This window comes from Pan troglodytes, chromosome 5, assembly GCF_028858775.2.
Source record: "Pan troglodytes isolate AG18354 chromosome 5, NHGRI_mPanTro3-v2.0_pri, whole genome shotgun sequence".
Taxonomy (NCBI): domain Eukaryota; kingdom Metazoa; phylum Chordata; class Mammalia; order Primates; family Hominidae; genus Pan; species Pan troglodytes.
This window is the reverse complement of record NC_072403.2, coordinates 98,447,687-98,468,090: the sequence shown is the minus strand read 5'-3', so window position 1 is coordinate 98,468,090 and position 20,404 is coordinate 98,447,687.

Below are 20,404 nucleotides of genomic sequence, written 5' to 3'. Positions count from 1 at the left end.
ATATTTCAAGTTGGTTGTTCTGAGAAACTGCAAATACAGGAGTAGCTCTGAAAAGCCATCCTTTTGTAAATTAAATTTATATCTGTAGAGGAAATGTACATTAGTAAAAGTATCTGTATCAGGAAGAGGACTGCTTAGAGCTAACTTTTCTCACCCAAGAGACTTTTTATCTAATTAACAAGATGATCTTTATCCATCACACATTTCCACCCCTCACCCTCCCATTACTTGTGTTCCTACCACCCCCAGAATCCCCAAACCCCTATTCCTTTCTGTAGCTCAGGCTGATATAGGCTTCACTTATGTGACCCTTCTTCCAGTATCATATTTTCTGGGACTCCAGTGCATATGTACATAATTAAATATTGTTTTTCTCTTGTTAGTCTGTCTTATTTCAATTTAATTTGTAGCCCAGACAAAGAATCTAGAAGGGTGGAGGGAAGTCATTTTTCACTCCCCTGCGATTATATTCATAGTGTTTGTCACTATACCAATATATAGGATTTATTAATTTGTGAACTGTTGACCAGAATGTAAACTAGATGTGGAAAGGGGCCTTTCTTGTCTTCTCTTGTGTATCCACTGCCTAAAAGAGTACCTGGCACATGGCAGGCACTCAATTAGTTTTCATTGAATGAATTGTTGAAGGAGTGAACATCCCCATAGTCTAGTATATTTGTCTTTTCTCATGTTGCTAATAAAGACATACCTGAGACTGGGTAACTTATAAAGGAAAGAGGTTTAATGGACTCACAGTTCCACATGGTTGGGGAGGCCTCACAATCATGAAGGAAGAGCAAAGGAATGTCTTACATGGTGGCAGCAAGAGAGGGCTTGGGCAGCAGAACTCCCATTAATAAAACTATTAGATCTCATAAGACTTATTTACTACCATGAGAACAATATGGGGGAAACTACCCCCATGATTCAGTTATCTCCACCTGGCCCCACCCTTGACGTGTGGGGATTATTACAATTAAGGGTGAGATTTGGGTGGGGACACAGTCAAACCATATCATTCCACCCCTGGCCCCTCTCAAATCTCATGTCCTCACATTTCAAAACCATTCATGCCTTCACAACAGTCTCCCAAAGTCCTAGTTCATTTTAGCATTAACTCAAAAATCCACAGTCCAAAGTCTCATCAGAGACAAGACAAGCCCCTTCAGCCTATGAGACTGTAAAATCAAAGCAAGTTACTTACTTCCTAGAAACGATGGGGTACAGGCATTGGGTAAATACAACCATTTCCAAATGGGAGAAGTTGGCCAAAATGAAGAGGCTACAGGTCCCATGCCAGTCCAAAATCCAATGAGGCAGTCAAATCTTAAAGCTCCAAAATGACCTCCTTTGACTCTGTGTCTTACATCCAGGTCATGCTGATACAAGAGGTGGGCTCCCTCAGCCTTGGGCAGCTCTGCCCCTGTGGAGCTGGGATATAGCCCTCATCCCAGCTGTTTTCCTGGACTGGCATTGAGTGTCTGTGACTTTTCCAGGTGCATAGTGGATGCTGTCAGCGGATCTACCATTCTGGGAGGTAGCCCTCTTCACACAGCTCCACTAGGCAGTTCTCTAGTGGGGTCTCTGTGTGAGTGCTCCCATCTCACATTTCCCTTTTGCATTGCCTCAGCAGAGGTTCTTCATGAGGGTTCTACCCCTGCAGCATACCTCTGCCTGGACATCCAGGCATTTCCATACAACCTCTGAAATCTAGGCAGAGTTTCCCAAACTTCAATTCTTGACTTCTGTGCCCTGCAGGCTCAACACCACATGGAAGCTGCCAAGGTTTAGGACCTGCACCCTCTGAAGCCAAAGTCTGAGCTGCATCTTGGCCCCTTTTAGCCACAGCTGGAGCAGCTGGGACACAGGGCACCAAGTCCCTAGGCTGCACACAGTAGGGAGGGCCTGGGCCTGGCCTACTAAATTATTTTTTCCTCCTAGGCCTCTGGGCCTATGATGGGAAGAGCAGGAAGGTCTCTGACATGCCCTGGAGACATTTTCCCCGTTGTCGTAGTAATTAGCATTGGGCTCCTTTTTACTTACACAAATTTCTGAAGCAAGCTCGAATTTCTCCCCCTGAATAATGGGTTTTTCTTTCCTATTGTGCATTGTCAGGCTGCACATTTTCCAAACGTTTATGCTCTGCTTCCTGTTAAACACTTTGCTGCTTAGAAATTTCTTCCACCAGATAACCTAAATCATCTCTCTCAAGTTCAAAGTTCCACAGATCTTTAGAGCAGGGCAAAATGCCACCAGTCTCTTTGTTTTGTTTTTAATTTTACTTTAAGTTCTGGGATACACTTGCAGAACATGCAGGTTTGTTATGTAGGTATACATGTGCCATGGTGGTTTGCTGCACCTATCAACCTGTCATCTAGGTTTTAAGCCCCACATGCATTAGATATTTGTCCTAATACTCTCCCTCCCCTTTCTCTCCACCCCGTGACAGGTCCCAGTGTGTGATGTTCCCTTCCCTGTGTCCATGTGTCCTCATTGTTCAACTCCCACTTATGAGTGAGAACATGTGGTGTTTGGTTTTCTGTTCCTGTGTTAGTTTGTTGAGGATGATGATTTCCAGCTTCATCCATTTCCCCGCAAAGAACATGATCTCATTCTTTATTATGGCTGCATAGTATTCCATGGTGTATATCTGCCACATTTTCTTTATCCAGTCTATCATTGATGGGCATTTGGGTTGGTTCCAAGTCTTTGCAATTGTAAATAGTGCTTCAGTAAACATACAAGTGCATATGTCTTTATAGTAGAATAATTTATAATCCTTCGGGCATATACCCAGTAATGGGATTGCTGGGTCAAATGGCTTTTCTGGTTCTAGATCCTTGAGGAATCTCCACACTGTCTTCCAAAATGGTTGAACTAATTTACACTCCCACCAACAGTGTAAAAGTGTTCCTATTTCTCCACATCCTCTCCAGCATCTCTTGTTTCCTGACTTTTTAATGATCGCCATTCTAATTGGCATGAGATGGTATCTCACTGTGGTTTTGATTTGCATTTCTCTATAGCAAGAGTGACCTTTAAGTTCCCAACAAGTTTTTCATCTCCATCTGAGACCACTTCAGCCTGGAACTTATTGTCCATTTCACTATCAGCATTTCAGTCAAAGCCATTTAACTTGTCTCTAGGAAGTTCCAAACTTTCCCTTCTGAGCCCTCCAAATCTCTAGGAAGTTCCAAACTTTTCCACATTTTCCTATCTTCTTCTGAGCACTCCAAACTGTTTCAACCTCTGCATGTTATCTAGTTCCAAAGTCACTTTCACCCCACATTAATGGGGTAGCCGCACCCCACTACCCAGTACCAATTTACTGTATTAGTCTGTTCTCATGGATATAAATTATCCATACTGGGTAATTTATAAAGGAAAGATATTTAATGGACTCACAGTTCCACATGGCTGGGGAGGCCTCACAATCATAAAGGAAGAGCAAAGGGAAGCCTTACATGGTGGCAGGCAAGAGAGGACTTGTGCAGGGGAACTCCCATTTATAAAACCATCAGATCTCATGAGACTTACTTACTAACACAAGAACAGTATGGGGAAATCTGCACCCATGATTCAATTATCTCCACCTGGCCATGCTCTCAACACATGGGATTATTACAACTGACTGTAAGATTTGGGTGGGGACAGCCAAACCATATTATCTAGGAAAGCAAAACAGGCTTGTAACATAAAACAAAAGGTTTGAGATTGTTAGTGTTAGAACAAAAAGGAAGGACCTGGAAATGAAGCTGATAGAATAGAAACAATGCTTCTGCTCAACACTTCTGGAGAGATAAAGAGTAAAGAAATTGCCTTGGGCTTAGAGTCTGGAGGCCTGAATGAAAGGTCAAGGGCCTAGATTTTAGCACTCCACCAGATTTCACAATACCTGGTATGGATCTACTTTGGGTAAAGTTAATTCTCAATCACCCAAGGCATTGGAATTGTGATCATGCCAGAAAATTTTCTTAGTAAGCTGAATAAAGTAGGTCAATAAAATATCATTCAAACTTTTTCCTTTTACATCAGCTTTAGAGAGGCCACAATTCTTTGGTTCATGGGTTGGGGAAAGACTGCTGTATTAAAAAAAAAAAAACCATGGAACTAATATAAATGCCAGTGGCTACTATTGTAGGGAAAGGAGTAGAACATAGTGGTTAGGAGTTAGACAGCCTGGTTTTGAATGCTGGCTTCTCAAATTACAAATTTCTGCCCTTTGATTTCTTCACCTGTAAAATCAGGAAAAATGATAAGGCCATTAGAAAGATTAAATGAAATAAAATGTGCAAAGTGACTGACACTCAGTAAGATGGAAATAATATTAGCTGTTTCAGGACCTAAGGTCTGAGACAGCATGAGTTTGAATCCTTACTCAATCTTTCCTCATTTTGTGATCTCAAACAAGTTGATAAACCATTTTGTCTTTTAGTTTTAACTAAGGCAAGTAGTAACATTTACCTTATAGGCTTTTTTGGGTTATTAAATGAATCAATATGTGAAGTGCTTGAAAAACACCTGTCCCATATTAAGGACTCAAGAAATGGGAACTATTATTAGTGCTATTACCATTTGTTGAGTATTTGTTTTAGGAAAAGTATTGTATTAGATGCCTGTCACAGCCTGTGACAACAAAGTAGGTCACATTTCCTTCCTATATGTGGATTCTAATAGCAGGAAACCCAACCAGCTTATCTATTGAAAATTAGCTCCCAAAGTGTTGCCCAGTTATTTGCAGCATCTGCCCAGGGATATCTAGCAACATCTAATATGTGCCTATAACCAGATGAGTCTTTAGGAAGTAACTGCATTTTTCTTTTCCTTGGACTCTGATACCCACTTCTTATGAATTCCCTCAAGGTATTTGGGAACTGCCTCTGCCCACCACTGGAATATCAATAGCCATGACAAATTTATTGTCTCCAGAGGCTCCCAAACCTACTCAACTCAGAACATCAGATGCCATGCAGAGGTAGGGAAAATGACCTCTTCTTGAACTCCGGGCCACATTGGTAACCTGGGCCCTAGAGTCACAAACTTCTGCTGTGTAGTCACGTCAATTTCTCCTTCTTTTATTTTTATTTTTGAGATGGAGTCTCGCTCTCTCACCCAGGCTGGAGTGCAGTGGTCCGATCTCAGCTCACTGCAGCCTCCGCCTCCTAGGTTCAAGCGATTCCCCTGCCTCAGCCTCCCACATAGCTGGGACTACAGGTGTGCACCACCATGCCCAGCTAATTTTTGTATTTTTAGTAGAGATGGTGTTTCACCATGTGGCCAGGATGGTCTCGATCTCTCCACCTTGAGATCCACCTGCCTCGGCCACCCAAAGCACTGGAATTACAGGCATGAGCCACCATGCCTGGCCCAATTTCTGCTTTTAACTCCACATTCCACAAGGTCTCAAGCCAATGCAAATGACCAGATGGATCAGATACCATTCTATACCCTGTATTGTTCCAATTCCTTCTCTCAGATGTCCAGGCGAAACCAAAGCTCTCACAATTACAAATAAAAGTTCCTAGCCTAGCAATAGATACAATCTGTGAGAGACTTTTTCCTCCCAGAACAGTGAGTCCTCTCTCAGTAAGGCATGTAACCTTGCTGTGCATTTAATTTAATGTAAATTGCTAAAGGCCTGTAGCAGACATTGCAGGTTATCCATCTAATAGTCGTTCTTATTTAGTAACAGATTTTGTTCAAATACTTAACTTATATTTTGGAGAAAGCCATTTCCCTCCCCAGGTGAGAGGCAGGGAATCTATTGATTAGTCTGTCAGTCAAGAGGAAACTATATTCCTCTTGCCAGATATGAGTTTAGGAATGGGTAAGTGATACAATTCAACTTGTAAGATGGGAAGGGAAGTCAGGTGAAGATCAAGGGAAAAAATGCCTCTGGAAAGTAAAGTCTGCAAAGTTGTAAAACTACTAAAGCCATCCTGCAACCAAAAGGAGTTGTTGCCATGCTAAGGATGGCAAGAGTCCTCACGGTATCTTAGAGTTGTTGAATTAGCCAAACCTGAAACTGCCTGCCTGTTTACTTCTTGCTATTGACTTAATAAACATACTTAATATTTAAGCCCTTGCTAGTCAGTGTGTGGTCTGTGCAACAACACCATCAATATCACTTGGGGTCTTGTTGGAAATACAGAATTTTAAGCCCCATCCCAGTCCTACTGAATCAGAATCTGCATTTTAACAAGTGCCTAGGTGGTCCACATACACATTAATATTTGAGATGCAATGGATTAACCTCCTCCTCCTCCTCTTCCTCTTCTTCTACCTCTTCTTCTTCTCCTTCCTCTTCTTCTTCTCCTTCTTTTTCTCTTCTTCGTCTTCCTCATTCTCCCCCTCCTCCTTTTCCTCCTCCTCCTCTTCCTCCTTCTCCTCCTTCTCCTTCTCCTCCTCCTCCTCCTTCTCCTCCTTCTTTCTTTTCTTCTTCTTCTTCTTCTTCTCCTCCTCCTCCTCCTCCTCCTCCTCCTTCTTCTTCTTCCTTCTCCTCCTCCTCCTTCTCCTCCTCCTCCTCTTCTTCTTCTACTTCTTCTCCTTCCTTTTCTTCTTCTCCTTCTTTTTCTCTCCTTCTTCCTCATTCTCCCCCTCCTCCTCTTCCTCCTTCTCCTCCTCCTCCTTCTCCTCCTCCTCCTTCTCCTCCTCCTCCTCCTTCTTTTTCTTCTTCTTCTTCTTCTTTTTCTTCTTCTTCTTCTTCTTCTTCTTCTTCTTTCTTCTCTCCTCCTCCTTCTTCTTCTTCTTCCTTCTCCTCCTCCTCCTCTTCCTCTTCTTCTACCTCTTCTTCTCCTTCCTCTTCTTCTTCTTCTTTTTCTCTTCTTCTTCCTCATTCTCCCCCTCCTCCTCTTCCTCCTTCTCCTCCTCCTTCTCCTCCTTCTTTCTTTTCTTCTTCTTCTTCTTCTTCTCCTCCTCCTCCTTCTTCTTCTTCTTCCTTCTCCTCCTCCTCCTTCTCCTCCTCTTCTTCTTCATCTACATCTCCTTCCTTTTCTTCTTCTCCTTCTTTTTCTCTTCTTCTTCTTCTCCTCTTCCTCCTCCTCATCCTTCTTCTCCTCCTCCTTCTATCTTCTTCTCTTCTTCTTCTTCCTCCTCCTCCTCTCATACTTTTTTTTGAGACAGAGTTTCACTCTGCCACCCAGGTTGGAGTGCAGTGGTACGATCTCAGCTCACTGCAACCTCCGTCTCCCAGGTATGAGCAATTCTCCTGCCTCAGCCTCCCGAGCAGCTGGAATTACAGGCGTGCACCATCATGTCCAGCTAATTATTGTATTTTTAGTAGAGATGGGGTTTTACCATGTTGGCCAGGCTAGTCTCGAACTCCTGACCTCAGGTGATCCACCTGCCTTGGCCTTCCAAGGTGCTGGGATTACAGACATGAGCCACCGCTCCTGGCCTCTTATTATTTTTTAATCATATGCAATTGAAAGCATTCTGGGACAGTTGCACAAGCTAGCCAGTGTCCAAGTTGAAACTTTAAAATTTATTTTTCCTTAGGCCCACTATCTTATGGTTTATGTAATCAATTACCATAGATGAAATAGACAGATGACATTTCTAGATTTTGTAAAAGATGCTTTCTTACTCAGAATGGTGAATTTACCTAGACTGGCCCCCAATCCTCTATTCCACTTTGCTTCTGTAGACAGCACAGTTGGTGAAGGTTACATATTTGCCATCAATCTGTGCCATGTCTGAAATGACAAAGTGTTTATAATTTTTTCATTCTACATTTTTCCCAGTTACAGGACTAGAGAATAGAAACCAAGCCATTCTACTTGTTTGTGTTTTCACAAACTTTATTTTCTCATTGGACTGCACAGATTATTATTATTTTTTTTTACAAACACTCAGTATTTGTCTAATGTTGACCTAGGTTATTCAGCATATTGGTTGACTTTAGTAAAAGATTGCTGTTGCTCACTGAGGATGTCAACTCAAAATCATGAGATTTATAAATATGGAAAGGAAAGGGTTATGTCTTATGAAGGGCTGCAACGTGCAGCTGGGAAGCAAAACATTCAGCTGAGACTGAAAGCAGGTGCTTTACCAGAAGAGCAATGGGACAGAAGTTTTATGCTAAATGAGTTGGCTAAACATACATCTTTAACACAGGATATATGAATATTCATGAAGGGAGTTTGCATGCATGCATGCATGGTAAGCACACATGTATGCTACATACATCCTATGTTTACATTGGGGTGGAAACAACATTAAAATGAAGTAAAATTGGGCTCTGTATATCAAAAAGATGAAACGTAGGACAAAAGGGGCTTTGTACGCAGCCTCCGTAAATTGGCCAGAGCTGGTGTATGGTTGGTGGTCATTTATCAGGAAGGAATGCTTTGTGAAATTCTCCCAGTTTTTGTTTTTCAGGGCTTGTTTCTGTTTAACTCTTAGGAAAAAAATCTGATATCAGTTAGAGAGGAAGGGAATGTACTGAGGCATGACCAAACTCTCTTTGGCCAAGAGCAGTTCGTTCAGTCAGTCAGGGGACTTAAAATTTTATTTTTACTCCACAAGGGCCTATTTTTGGCAAGCTAACTCTTCAGATCCCAGCTCCACAAAGACCTATTTGAATTCTGTAGCATTTGGCTATCTGCTCTACTCTCTTTTTCATGTCTGCTAATTACATGTGTATTAGTCTGTTTTCGCACGGCTATACAGAACTACCTGTGACTGGGTGATTTATAAAGAGGCTAAATTGACTCAGTTCCACAGGCTTAACAGGAAGTATGGCTGGGAGGCCTCAGGAAACTTACAATTATGGCAGAAGCCAAAGGGGAAGCAAGTACTTTCTTCACATGGTGGCAGGAGAGAGAGAGAGTGAAGGGGAAGTGCCACATACTTTTAAACCATCAGATCTCATGAGAACTCACTCACTATCATGACAACAGCAAGGGGAAAGTTGGCCTCTCATGAGCCAATCACCTCCCACCAGGAACCTCCTCAAATTCAACATGAGATTTGGGTGGGGACACAAATACAAACCATATCAGCATGCAACACTTTACAAACAGCTGAAAAGAGTGGGGAATGCCATGTGTCATATGAGAGTCCCTCTCTTTCTCATCTCCTACTTTTGAGGGCAGATGTCAAATGTTCTCTTGTTACCTTCTCAGACAGTTTACAACATGATATATCCATTAGGCCACACGGAAACACAGAAGAAATCAGATAAGAATCTTTTCAGGATACTAAAACATTTTTTTCTGTTGACTTAGACAGTCCAGTAAAAGTCATATGCCTTAATAGTAGCACCCAATCCCTCTCTCCTCAATGTGACCATCTAGGGAGGTCAGCTTCTTAGCATTGGCACTGGAGATGTGTGCTTAGGTGAGAATTCAAGGAGTTGTCAATAAAGGCATATAATCAACTTATTTTTTCAGGAAAGGTCAGCTAAAAGACACCTTTTTATTGTAAACTTTTTACTGTGAAACGTATTGTACATAACACACACACACAGTATGAACTGAATGTTTTTGTTTCCCTAAAATTCGTATGTTAAAGCCCCAATTCCCAATTTGACTGCATTTGGAAGTGAGGCCTTGGGGGAAGTGATAAGGTTGTAGAGGTAAAGTAAACTTTTCTTCTACCTCTGAAGGTTCAATAACATGAGTTTCTGAAAAAAAAAAAAAAACTTGACAGTAGACACTGTCATGCATGTCCATGTGAAGAGACTGCCAAACAGGCTTTTTGTGAGCAATAAAGCTTTTAAATCACCTGGTTGCAGGCGGACTGAGTCTGAAAAGAGAGTCAGTGAAGAGACATAGTGGTGGGCCGTTTTATAGAATTTGGGTGGGTAGTGGAAAATTACAGTCAAAGGGGTGGTTCTCTGGTGGGCAGGGGTGGGTGACACAAGGTGCTCAGTGGGGGAGCTTTTGAGCCAGGATGTGCCAGGAGAAGGAATTTCACAAGGTAATGTCATCAGTTAAGGCAGGAACAGGCCATTTTCACTTATTTTGTGATTCTTCACCTACTTCAGGCCATCTGGATATATATATGCAGGTCACAGGGGATATGATGGCTTAGCTTGGGCTCAGAGGCCTGACAGACACATTAAAAGGAGAAAAGGCATACAAATTTATTACATACATACACACAGGGGCCTCACAAAATATGGCTTAAAGAAGGATTGGATGATCAAAGTTTAAATAGAGTTTTGAGCCTCAGAAAGAAACGGTAGCTTGGGGTCTCTGAGGAGGGGCGGCGACAGGTTATGTGAGATTGAGGGGGGAAAATACATGAGAAAATCTGTCTTGTTATGCAGAAATGTCTCAGGTAGCAGTCCTCAGAAGAATAGGTGGTATTCACCTTTTTTTATTTTTCCTATGAGTTAATATTTCTCATTTCATGAGATTATAAGGAAGGGGCCAAGACCATTGCATTCCTTCTGGAAGAACTTCCCTTAGTCAGATGAGGGAGCTTCAGAGAAAGCCCTCCCTGGATTTGCTGTTCCCTGGGTGCTATCAGTTTGAAGTCCAAAGTTGCATATTTTGGAGTATCATTTACTAAGCCCCAACAAGATCATGAGGGTGGAGCCCTTATAAATGGAATTAGTGCCTTATAAGAAGAGACATGAGAGAGATGATTTATCTCTGTCTACCATGTGAGAATACAGTAAGAAGGCAGTTGTCTGCAAGCCAGGAAGAGGGCCCCACCAGACACTGAATCTGCTGGTCCCTTGATCTTGGACTTCCCAAGCTCCACAACTGTGAAAAATAATTTTTTTAATCAAACAGTGTTTAAGCCACTCTATAAATATTTAAATATACATACATACATATTTTTAAAGAATAAAAATAAAATAAAATAAAGTGCCCATGTACACCAGCCAACTTAAAAATGTAGAATATAACCAGTATCTTTGAAGTCCCATGAGTGTACTCTTCACTGTTGTCTCCCTGCCTCCATCACACCCTACCAGCCCAGGGGTAACCAAACTCTTGTAATTTTGGTTAGTCATTCTCTTGTTTTCCTGTATAGCTTTACCACATATGCATGTATCCCAACACAATATGTCTGATTTTTCTCTATATAATTTTGCACTTTATAGAAATGAATCACACAGTATGGTTCTGTGACTTGCTTTTTCACCAAACATTTGGAAATTCAAACATACTAATGTATAAGGCTGTAGATCATGCTTTCTCATCCCTAGTTCATATTTTGCTGTGAGTATAATGTAATTTGTTTATCTGTTTTGCTGTTGATGGATACTTTGTGCTTTAATAGCCAGTGCTGCTTTGGAATCTGTATGTGATTCCTGGTAATCATGCATAAAAATTTGTCTAGGGAATATATTGTAAGAGCCATTAAGGCTATTCCTGTATATTCTGCTGCTGTTTCCTGTCAAGGTTCCTGTTAGGATTGCACTTCACTGCCCACTTAATTTAGATGTGGCCATGTTGGATTAATGAAATGTGAGCTAAGTGATGTGTGACCTTTCTGGGCAGAAGCTTTGTGAGGCAATATGTGCAATGCTCTTTTCTCTCTTCTACAGTAACTGGAAGTGTTCTGCCTAGCAGCTGCTTCATCAGCATGGGTCCACAAGTAAGGCTGACAAAGACATGGAGCTGAGACTCCAGTCAACCCACAATGACATTATAGCACGAGTGAAACAGAAATCTTTGTTGTTTTAAGCCACTTTAGGTATGTTGTCCAAAGCATTGTCTAGCTTATCCTTATACAGAAATTAGTATTGAGTGGATTTCCTTGGCAGGCATCTATTCAATTTTAATAAATAATGCCAAGCTGTATTCCAAAGAGGTGGAGCCAATTTTTTTATTACTTACCAACAGTGGATGACAGTTCCTGTTATTTCACAGCCTTGCCAGTACTTGGTATTCTTAGACTATACTTTGTTCTGATAACACCTTAGGAAATGATGTCTATTGTTTTGATTTTTATTTTCCTGAAGATTAGTGATATATTTTTATGTTTATTAGGCATCGAGGTTTCTTCTTCTGTGAAATGCCCATTTAATTTCTGCCTGAATTTCTATTGAGTGACTCTTAATTTCTGAGCTGTTAATCATTTTCTTTTAATATAATTTCTTTAAATCTGCCCTCCATGCCTCCTTATCCCTTCTTCCTGTCTTATTTTTCTCCATAATATTTATTCACATCTTATAGATTATTTATTTACTTGTTTGTTCATTTATTGTATCTCTTAAGCTATGATGGTGGCTCCATGAGGTCAGGGACTGTTTTTCCACTGGTAACTCCTCAGTGCCTAGAGATATGTCTAGCACATAATAGGCATCAAGTTGAATGAATGAAAACGTATGTGACCATTGAGTTTTTTGACCTTGGCCATATAGGTGGGTTTTGTCCTGCAATATGTAGTTCCTTGAGTTTGATGTCTTACTGGCCTAATAGGGACCAGACTGAAGGTGGAGATTCTCACTTCCATAGTCCATTGTGTCACAGCAATTGTTTCTTCCTCCCTTCTGTTTTTTAATTGAAATGTGGCAAATTTAATCGATATTTTTAAAAGAGGGGGATAACCTTAGATAGGAAGTCCATTTGTGCACATATTATCAAAATCATTTAAAAAACAGATATTCACATTGATATAATTTTTAACAAGTTCACATAGAGATTTTTCACATAAAATACCACTTTGGATTTTTTCACTTAAAGAATGAAATGAACATAAAGTCTCCTTCTGTGGCCTTTTTTAGCAAACTACCTGCATGACAGACAAGTTCACAGAAGTTTTTCTTTAGCTACTTCAGACTCTGTCCTGCTAACTTAGCCAGCACGATAATAGCACACATTTGGTGAAGTTCTCCTAAAGGAGTTTTGTTAAACACTACAAGGTGTTAAGTACAGAGTGCTAGGAAATTTGTCGAGATCTTTATTATAGCCTGTGTTCTTGGAACAGAGCACTTACTCTGGTAACTATGGCTGAGCATGTTGTAAACCAAGAGCTGTAGCCTTGAAAGATTGAACGTGGCACAAATTTTATCATACTGGAGTCTATGATGAGATCCATACTAGCAAGGGCATCTGAATGCCTCCTGGGGATATTGTTTCTACTCTCCTGCCCTGCCACAGCCTTCAGTAACTGTTACTGCGCATGAGGTGAAGACTTCATGTGTCTCATTTAGATGTCTCTTCTCTCTCCCATCCCATCCCTAACCTGAGTATCTTGTACTTGATGAAGGTCCATAGGAAAGAGTTGATGAATGGTTGTAGATTCTTCTGTGGCTACAACTTCTAATTCATCATGGAAGACTATATGTAGTCATTTAGTTTCTCCTAAGTTTGACAGGTTTCTTCTTTACCTATATATGGGAGATTCCTCCACCTTCTGCTCTTGTGCTAGGGGGAAAAAAGGCCATGGATCTCTTCTCTCCTAGGAAGGTGTAATGTAGGAACCAACCAACATTTTTTGTCACTACTATACTCTCAGCAATCTTAATACCTCATTTTTGACACCAGATGTATGGCAGTCACTTCCATTAACCAATTCTCTGACAGCAGATGGATGTCCTACCATTCAACTTAATTCTCCTGGAGATAGCACAGACTCCACAGGTGAAGGGCTCAGTCCCACAAGACTTCTCCCTGTCTCAGATGACAATTGCAAGTAGTAAGCTCCCAGTTACCCACAACTTCTGTCTGACTTGGCTACAAATCAAAGATTCCCACAATCCTCTCTGTGTGTTTGATCACTTGCTAGAGTGGCTCATGGAACCCAGGAAAACAGTTTACTTATTGTTGGTGATTTATTGTTACAAAGGATATATTAAAGAATACAAATAAATAGCTGGATAAAGAGATATACAGGGGTAAGTCTATGAGAAGAGGTGCAGAAGTTTTATGCCCTCTTTGGCTGTGCCACCCTTACCTCCATATGCTCAACATCTCAGAAGCTCTTTAAACTTTGTACCTTTAGGTTTATACAGAGGTTTTATTACATAGGCATAATTGATTAAAGCAATGGCCACTGGTGATTGACTCAATCTTCAACGTCTCCACCCTGATGAGGTGGGACAGGAAAAGCTGAAAGTTCCAGCCCTCTAATCTCAGGATTGGATCCTCTGGCAAGCTGTTCCCATCCTAGGATATGCAGGGACCTCCCCCATCCCCCCAGCTATACTAGCCATCTCACTAGGCTACAGAAAGACACATCATTTTAGAGATCTCAAGGGTTTTAGGAGCTGTGTTCCAGGAAACTGGATGAAGACCAAATATACATTTCACAATATCACAATGAAGGACTCACCACTTTTCAGGAATTAGTTCATTTGGGTTTCTTTAAGTCCTTAGATCTCTGAATTGATTTTTTTTTGTTTTGTTTTGTTTTTTAAATTATAGTTATTTGGCTGACATGCTTATTCTTATTGTTAGGGTGTGTATTAGTCCATTTTCATGCTGCTGATAAAGGCATACCCAGGACTGGGAAGCAAAAGAGGTTTCACTGGACTTAAGTTCCACATGGCTGGGGAAGTCTCAGAATCATGGTAAAAAGTGAAAGGTATGTCTTACATGGAGGTGGCAAGAGAAAATGAGGAAGAAGCAAAAGTGGAAACTCCTGATAAACATATCAGATCTCATGAGACTTATTCAATATGATGACAATAGCATGGGAAAGACCAGTTTCCATAATTCAATTACCTCCCCCTAGGTCCCTCCCAAAACACATGAGAATTCTGGGAGATACAATTCAAACTGAGATTTGGGTGAGGACAGAGCCAAACCATATCATTCTGCCCCTGGCCCCTCTAAATCTCATGTCCTCACATTTCAAAATCAATCGTACCTTCCCAACAGTCCCCCAAAGTCTTAACTCATTTCAATATTAATCCAAAAGTCCATAGTCCAAAGTCTTACCTGAGACAAGGCAAGTCCCTTCTGTCTATGAGCCAGTAAAATCAAAAGCAAGTGAGTTACTTCCTAGATATAATGGGGGTACAAGTATTGGGTAAATATAGCTATTCCAAATGGGATAAATTGGCCAAAACAAAGGGCACCAAGTCCCTAGGCTGCACACAGCATGGGGACCCTGGGCCCAGCCCACAAAACCACTTTTTCCTCCTGGGCCTCCAGGCCTGTTGTGGGAGGGGCTGCTGTGAAGGTCTCTGACATAGCCTGGAGACATTTTCTCCACAGTCTTGGGGATTAACATTAGGCTCTTTGTTATCTATGCACATTTCTGCAGCCAGCTGGAATTTCTCCCTAGAAAATGGGTTTTTCTTTTCCGTCACATAGTCAAGCTGCAAGGTTTTCAAACTTTTGTGCTCTGCTTTCCTTATAAAACTGAATGCCTTCAACAGCACCAAAATCATATCTTGAATGCTTTGCTGCTTAGAAATTTCTTCCACCAGATACCCTAAGTCATCTCTCTCAAGTTCAAAGTTCCACAAATCTCTAGGGCAGGGGCAAAATGCCACCAGTCTCTTTGCTAAAATATAATGAGTCACCTTTGCTCCAGTTCCCAACAAGTTCCTCATCTCTAGCTAAGACCACTTCAGCCTGGACCTTATTTTTCATATTGCTATCAGCCTTTTGGGAAAAGCCATTCAAAAAGTCTTTAGGAAGTTCCAAACTTTCTCACATTTTCCTATCTTCTTCCGAGCCCTCCAAACTCTTCCATCCTCTGCCTGTTACCCAGTTCCAAAGTCACTCCCATATTTTTGGGTATCTTTTAAGTAACACCCCAGTCTACTGGTACCAATTTAGTGTATTAGTCCATTTTCACTCTGCTGATAAAGACATACCAGAGAACGGGAAGAGAAAGAGGTTTAATTGGACTTACAGTTCCACATGGCTGGGGAGGCCTCAGAATCATGGTGGGAGGGGAAATGCACTTCTTATATGGTAACAGCAAGAGAAAATGAGGAAGAAGCAAAAGTAGAAGCCCCTGATAAACCCATCAGCTCTCTTGAGACTTATTCACTATCATGAGAATAGCACTGGAAAGACTGGCTCCCATGATTCAATTACTTCCCCTGGGCCCCACCCACAACACATGGGTATTCTGAGAGATACAATTCAAGTTGAGATTTGGGTGGGGACACAGCCAAACCATATAAGGATGAGAGCTCTCATCTCCAGTGACTTTCTAAATGGAAGTAGAAACTCTGCCATAGATATATGGACAAACATAAGCTTATAAATATTCCAAGTAAATACTGTTTTTCTGTAAATATTCTTAGGATGAGAAAAACTGAGCACCAAAACATTTCCAGGCACATGAAATATCAAAGGATAATAGATGAGAATTAACAACCTTTAAGTTTTCAGCTGTCACATCTACTCTCTGATATTAAAAAGTTCTAATTACCCACCAAATGAGACAATACATTGATTAAATTGTATTACTAATAGAAAAGCAAAAAATATTTATTTAAAAATATGGAGCAATATTAATTCTTTAGAAACCAATATGATGTAAATATCGGGTATAATTTTTATTCAATTTATGAAGCCAGAAATGTTCTATATTCTGCTATATATAAAACAGTAACTTAAATTTTGTTTTGGTTACAAAAGAAGCAGTAATACCTTTTAATGGCATTTCTAGAATTTCCCTAGAGTAGTTTGTTTTTTTCTAATAGAGTCTAGATTATTGTGAGTTTTTGAGCTCTTGCTTTTTTCTTTCAATCATTTTGATATACACAATAAAAATAACAAAACCATTAATTTGTAATAAGTAAAAATGTTTAAGAAACCCTGAAATTCATTGCCTAATTTTTGCATACAATGTTTCAATTATTCTAACAAAAATCAAATGGAAACATGTATAATATTACATAATGAATGTGTAATATAAATATGTGTGTAATATCTAATGTAATGATAATAATAATACATATGGGGGGAGAATCACAGAAATAGAAGAGATCTTAGAAAACACCTGATGCAAAAATACTAATTTACAGAAGGAATTGAGACCCAAAAAGGAAAAGAGATGTGTCTAAACTCAAATAGCTGATTGGTAGCAAAGCTAGGACTAGAAATCAAGTATTGTAGGTTCTAACACAAATTCTCTTTTCCTCTGCAATAAACTGCCTCTCATGGTGTAATACGCAGCTTCTTTAACTATTGGCAGAAGCTAGTTTGAGACTTCATAGCTTTAAGCAGGAGAGGCCTAAAAACTCAGTGACCATCCATGGCTGCTTTCCTCTGAGAAACCTTCCCACCCACAGCAATGACTCTGCTTCAAGCAGCCATCACACTGAGGATACTGACTCGTATGTGAATGGACATCTGACCCAAGCTTGCACAAGTGCTAAGTTATCTGTGTTGGTAGAGCCCTGAGATGAAACAGATAGCACACTTGAATAAGATAATTGAGGAGAGTTCACGGAAAGGACTATTGACATATGAGTGGACAAACTATGTGCCTCATTATTTTGCTCACAAATGCAGGGCTGTGAGTGCCCTTGGGAATGAAGGGGCAAGGCAAGGGAGCAGTTACCAGAACTCAGAATATATGTATACAATGTATATATGTATATAATGTATATATAATGGAATATACAATGTGTATACATACACAATTATATATGTATACAATGTATATATAAACACAATGGAATATTATTCAGTCATAGAAAGTACAGAAATCCTGTCATTTGCAGCAATGTGGATGGAACTGGAAGTTATTATATTAAGTGAAATAAGCCAGGCATGGAAAGACAAATATCCCATGTTCTTACTCATATGTGAGAGCTAAACAAAAAGTAAATCTCATAGAGGTAGAAAGTTCTTATTGGCTCTGATGACTGGTTGCTGGTCCTACTGGGTCTTTAGGTGACATATTCTGTCCATCAGCTTCAGCTGGGGTGGTTATCAGAGGCAGAGAAGGGTAAGCAGGAGGGGGTATGAAGAGAGTTTGATTAATGAGTACAATAATATAGTTAGATAGAAGGATAAGGTCTGGTGTTTGATAGTACATAGGGAAACTATAATTGACAACAATTTATCATATATTTCAAAATAGCTAGAAGAGAAGAATTCAAATGTTTACAACATAAAGAAAAAATAAATGTTTAGAATTTAATTATTATACATTACATGCATGTATCAAAATATGACATATGCCTCCCCAAATATGTACAATTACTATGTATCAATTTTAAAAAGAAAAATGTAAAAGAAAAGTCCAGGATAAACTGAATTTAAAAGTTTTCAGATTGACAGAATTGTGGATTAAATCTTATATTCAGAGAATGGGTAATTGCCCTTAGGCCTTTTCTGAACATTTCTTCAATCCAACAGGCTTCTCTTCCTCATGAAGATACTTGAGTTAGATAAAGAAGCAAGGATGACAGTTGCTTCTGAACAGTGCCAGTGAAGGATGTAGGAAGTTCCACATCAGGGTTGGGAGCCCTGACTGTGCCAAGAGAAAGAACACAAGTTGTACCTACTGTGAAGGCTCCAGGTGAAGCTAATGCAAAGACAGAATACACCACCTAAAGACCCAGTAGGACCAGCCCCCTGTCATCACAGCCAATGAAAAATGGGGGATCACACCAGAATGTTTGATCAGCTGCCTTCTGAAACCTAACACTGCCATAAAGTGGAGTAGGAGGCAAAGCAAGACCCTTCTGAGGAAAACAGCCCCAAGGCAGTTTAACCTCTGAACTGATGCCCTCTAACTGTTTCTTACCTGAAGTGACTAAGTCATGCTGAAGTGCAAGATTAAGAGCAGTCTACTCTTAAATGAATAAGATAAATTCAGAGCTAAGTTGAATTCAGTTATGGAAAAATGAAGTTACATTTCTGACTAGCTAGCTCTAAGTGTGAAATTATAAATCTTTGAAATTTATAAACTTTGTTATAGAACTGTTGTTATCCTTATTACCATGATCATAACTACTTTTAATACAACTTTTATTGCTAAGTAAATCTGTATTCTGTTTGAAAAATAAAAATAAAAATATTCACTGTGTTTAGTCATTTAGGACTAATGATGACCTCAGAAAGATGCAATGTGGGAACAGGTGTTTGTGTTTATGAAAGCCAGAAGGGAGTGAAGAATGAATGTGTGGAAAAGAAATTACTGGAGTTGATGGAGACAACTTTCTTGAAAAATGTGTGCTTAATTAGAGTTTTTGTTATAGCTGTTTTAGTTAATACACTAGCAGCTTGATATCATGAAGATGTCAATTCTACCTAAAATAATACTTGTTTTTAAATTTTTGTAAATCTTTTAAATAAGGTTTGATTTATGTACAATAAAATCCATAAATATTAAGTGCACAGTTAGATGCATTTTTAGATATGTTTAAACTATGTAACCACCACCCAGATCAAGATATAAAATATTTTCATCATTCCAGAGTTACCCTCATGTTCCTTCCTAGTCATTAGCCTTCCACAGAGATAACTACTATTTTGATTTCTGTCACCATAGATGAGTTTTCTGTTCTGCTTTGAACTTTGTATAAATGGAATTATATAGTATATACTCTTTTGTGTCTGATTTCTTTTTCTGATTACAATGTTCTTATTCATATATGCTGTTGTATGTATTAATAGTTCTATTTTTCCCTGTTTTTCTTTCTTTTGCTTTGAAGCATCCCATTGTATGAATATGTTTTGATCCATTCTCCTCTTGGTGGACATTTGGGCCATTTCCATTATTTGACTATTATAAATAAAAGCTACTATGAATATGTTTGTGCATATCTTTCAGTGGAAAAGCCACAGATTTCTCTTGGTTATATAATTAAGAGTGGATTTGTTGGGTTATCAGGTCATTTGACTCTATAAAATGCTGCCGAATTGTTTTCCCAAGTGGTTGAACAAAATTACTTTCTCTTCAGCAATATAAGAAAATTCCAGTTTCTCCATACCCTCGCCAACACTACATATTACCAGTTTTTAAAAACTGTGGCTGTCTCAGTAGGTGTGACGTGGTATATCAGTGTGGTTCTACTTTGCATTTCTCTGATGACTAATCATTTTGAGCCATTTTATATGCTTATTGGCTGTGTCTTTTGTGAAGTGCCTGTTCAAGTATTTGCCAATTTTTAAAATTGGCCCTTTTTTTCTTATTAGTTTTAGAAGTTTCTTCAATAGTCTGTATACAAGATCTTTGTACTATAAATCACTTATTATCTGTGGATTTCTTACTCACATATTTAATAATTTTTCCGAGGTCACAGAAATGGTCTTCAATTAAAGAAGCTTTTTTTAAAAAATGCAAATGGTTCCATATTAATAGAATGCAAGTGGGTGTTTGGGCTGGTTGCTTCTTATGGCCACCTCATACAGAGTTCCCAGCATGACATGAAACTAACTCACAAAGCTATCATTATATTGTCAGAGAAACCGTGCTCTATACCATTTTCATTTCGAAGCAGGAATAAAAAGTTTCCTTGTGCATCCTGACCAAGAAATATCTTTGATTATGATTAATGCATTATGTCAAAATGTAG